Raw genomic sequence first — 4,472 nt, 5'->3', positions numbered from 1 at the left:
CAAACCAACAATCTCCGTGGGATTCGACCCTTACTCACGTAAGGTATTACTTGGACGACCCAGTGCACTTGCTGGTCATGTGTGCAAAATTGTAAGAGAGTAACAATTTTGTGCACCACCACATCACTGCGATTTGCTCTCCTTCGCGCGGTCGCATGAGCCATGCGACCACGTCACTTCTCGCTGGTTATCTCCTCAAATTCTTGTGTTTCTTCCATTTTTGCTAGCTTCTTTTCCAATCTCCGACTCATTTACGCCCTGAAACACTCAACACATAGATCACGGCATCGAATGGAATAAAGGAGAATTAAAAATAAATAATTAAAGTCTCTAGGAAGTAGTTTCCAAACATGCAATAAATTCAGGAAGGAAATCTAAATACATGCTAATTTAATGAATAAGTGGGTAAGGATCATGATAAAACTACACAATTAAACACAATATAAACCATAAAATAGTGGTTTATTAACCTCCCCACACTTAAACATTAGCATGTCCTCATGCTTAATTGAAGGAGACAAGGAAATAAGTATGAACATGTAGAAACTCATGAAATGCAATGCAAGCCTATATGTATATAAATAAATGCGACTATATGATTCTTGCCCACTTGATCAAAAGTAAATAAGCTCTTCAAAACAATTACAAATCAAATTCCACTAATTTTATCATTATACAATAAAACAGATAAAAGTGCAAGAAGATAGCTCGTGAAAGCCGGGAACATGAAAATTCAAGCATCGAACCCTCACTGATAATGTATGTACGCTCTAATCTCTAGTGTATAGGGTAATCACTCTATCCTCCTCTAATCATGCTTTCTAACTTTTGTTTTTCTCCTAACCAATCAACAACAGTTAATATACTAATGCAAACATCATGAGGTCTTTTCAAGGTTGTAATGGGGTTAAGGTATAGGTAGGGGTGTATATTTGGCCAAGTGAGCTAATAAATTGAATCTTTAATTAACCCAAGCTCCAACCTAACTTGTATACACTTAATGTAATCTTTAAAGTTCATACTTAATTACCCAGAATTTTCTTTTTCAATCCATACTCATGTATCAACTTTGTATTTTGATTCTATCATATGTGCACTGATCTCTGAATTCTAAATTTAACATTGGGGTAATTTTGTCCCCTTATTTATTTATTTTTCATATTTTTTTTTGACATTAAAATAAATAAAGCTTATCAATGCACATAGATTTTTTTATTCTTATAGTTCCACATGAGTAGGTATCCAAATTTCCTTTAAATTTTCATGACACATTCCCTTAACAATTTTTGTTCCCATAGTTTCCCATACTTAACTAGCACACACAATTCTATTTTAAGCTAACCAAAGATTCAATTTGGGATATACAATTGTTTTTCAGCTTAAGGTTAGTAATGTGGTAAGATATAGAACAAATAGGATTTAGAGGCTCAAAGTGGTTAACAAAGGTAATTGAAAAGGGTAGGCTTAATTTGGATAAGTGAGTTTAAACAAATAATGGCCTCAATCATGTGCAAGTATGTAAATATAATAAATATTGGACATATAAGATAAAACAAAATTTAGATCACAATCATAGAGAAGTAAACACACAGAAATGAAATAATTGTGGTTAAATAATGTAACCATACATAAAGGCTCAGATCTTTCACAGGTTGTGTGTTCTTTAGCTCAAATATTATGTTCCAAATACAACTCAAGAAAATTTATCATAAAAATTTTGAAAAATTAGTGAAATTTTGTTCCAAAGATAGAGTCTTAAAAGAAACTTATTGTCTTTTCAATCAAGTAGAACATGCATGCAACTGTCCTAACCTATGCAATTTATTCTATTTTATAAAGGAAAGAAAATCTAACTAAAATATCCTAATTATTGGTGCTAGAGAAGAGAAACTACCTCTGGAAAGTCAGGTACTGACCGACCTCCCTACACTTAAGGCTTTGCACCGTCCTCGGTTCCATCTGTCAATAACAGGGGTGGGCTGGTAGCAGTATCTCCACAATCGGGGCCGTCATGGCTCCCTGTGCTAGTAAAAGAAGTGGAGTCCGGGGTATCCGAGTCCTTGAAGTGTCCCTTGAGTAGCTCCTTGAGGTGTTTGAATCGGCACTCATTACGGCGCTCTCTCATCTTTGCTTTCTGTTCTTGCCGATCTAACCGTTCGATTATCTGCTGGAGCAATGCATCAGTTGTAGGTGCTTGTGGTGTTGAAGAAGGATTGTCTTCAACTGGAGCAGTAGGAAGATTTGTAGTGGCTGCTGGAAGTCTGAGGTATTTCCCGTTAGGGACATACTGATCATCCCGTAGAAGCGCGGCTTTGGTGTCCCCAGCTCTGTAGGAGTCTCCGGCTGCTGAGACAAGATCTGAGACCAAGGCGGGGAAAAGTAAGTTGCCCGTAATTTGTACGTGTTCCATAGCATTCCGGATATATCTTGAGAGATTCAGGGGTTGGTCTGTAAGGATGCACCATAGTAGAACAGCCATGTCCGCAGTGAAGGAGGACTCGTAGGTGCTCGGGAAGACGTAATGGGACATGATCTGTGCCCATGCGCGAGCCTCCAAGGTAAGTGCTGAAGCCAAGATTCCCTTAGGGCGGGTACGGTGGTATCCGTAGATCCAACAGCTGCCAGGTAATGCGATGACTCCGAGAACGGAGTCCCAGTCAAATTGGTACCTCTGGCGCTTAAGTGCGGCTTCTTGAAAGGCGTCCATTCCTGCTGGAATAGGGGGAAGACTCAGAGCTTGCTGAATGGCCTCTTCTGTGATGGAAACTTGCTTCTGCCAGACATAAACAGACTGCAGGGTCGGCATGTAGAAGTTGGAGTATAACTCAACTACCCAAGAGAGATTGACCTGCTTTGGCTGTCTCCGTAGGAAACTCCATTGTCTTCGTTCAATTTGCGGCTCAACAAAGGTAGCAATATTGGACGGGAGGATAAGAAGGTATTCATTGTTATAGTTCCTTTCTGCCAGGATAGGGAACATCTGCTCACAGTAGCGATTGGAAAATCACGCAGTGTCCTTTGCTGGAAAGGCTTTCTCCTTTTCATCAACCTTTATTATCCTCTTAACTCTTTTTGTTGAGGGCTTGACTGCGGTTGAAGAAGGCTCTGCCACTAATGCTCTTTTAGTTCCTCTTCTTGCTGGTGGTTTGGAAGTTGCTTTCTCCTTTCCTTTCTTGGTGGCCATCCTGAAAGAAGGGAAGAGAACGTAAATTAAATTCAAGGAGATATACAGCAAGGAAGGAAATGGAAAAGAGGGTGAAGGATGCACAGTAAAATGTAAATGACATTAACACATGCTCTCGAGTACATATGAAAAGCCGTCAATGGAAAATAACTTGTGCAGATAAAGACAAGTGAATGCAAGGTGTTTATTGCCATGCCGGCAAAGGGCATGAGTAGCATAGACCAAGCAATACTTTGTAACAAACCATCACGTTTGTATTGATAATTAAATTCAATTAATATAATGGTAAGGGAAAGTTGTGAAAAGCAAGCATTGAATAGTATAAAAACATAGAGAAGTGCATAATGCCATATGAGCTTTTTCACAAACATGTAGCATGCATGGTGAATAAAGTATAGAAAATATGAAGATGAACATGCAAGCAATCCCATAAATAGGATAAAAATAAATGTCAAATAATTTGCAATAATCCACAAGCATATAATGAGGGATGATAACTCAAAAAAATTTCTAACACCATGTAAAAAGGAAAAGAAAAAGAAGGAAAATATGAACAATGAAAAGAAAAAGAAAAGAGAAGAAAATACAAATAAAATAATAAGGGTGATAGAAAGAGAGAGAGGGAAAAGGAAAATAAAACCTTGTTAATGGAGGTGAGAGAGATAGAGAGTGAAAGGTGAAATAGAAGGGGGAAAGGGGAAAGAAGGAATAAGGAAGGAAAAGGAAAACTAGGATTTGGAAGAGAGAAAGATAAGATAATCTCGCAATTTAGGTTGAGCTGTGTGGCGCATGCGACGCGGCCGCATGGGGCACGCGTTCGCGTGAATGCGCTTCAGGTAAGGGGGCGCGATCGCGTCGATCACGCGGTCGCGTGACCCATGTTATGCTTCTGGAGCGAGTGCAGCCTCGCTCCAGCACAACTCTCTGTTCAAATTAATTTAATTGCCAAAATTGGGGTGACGCAATCGCGTGGGTCACGCGATCGCGTGAGTGTGCGTCAGAAAATGGATGACGCGGCCGCATCGGTGACGCGGTCGCGTGATAAGGATTGTGCTTCCAACACCAATCCAGCATCACTCTCGCACAATATTTCATTGTGCACCCTTTTACGTCGAAAATTCAGGGCACGCGACCGCGTGGGGCTCGCGGTTGCATGGGAGGCTATGGTTCCCAAGCGACGCGGACGCATCAGCGACGCGGTCGCGTGGGTCGATTTGTGCCATTGGCATGCCTCTAGCCACGCTCCAGCATGACTCTCTGTTCATTTATTTTTTTTCTTCAATCCCCT

Source organism: Arachis ipaensis, chromosome B01 (genome assembly GCF_000816755.2).
Source record: "Arachis ipaensis cultivar K30076 chromosome B01, Araip1.1, whole genome shotgun sequence".
Taxonomy (NCBI): domain Eukaryota; kingdom Viridiplantae; phylum Streptophyta; class Magnoliopsida; order Fabales; family Fabaceae; genus Arachis; species Arachis ipaensis.
The sequence above is the reverse complement of the archived record's forward strand: the minus strand, read 5'-3'. Positions refer to the sequence as shown.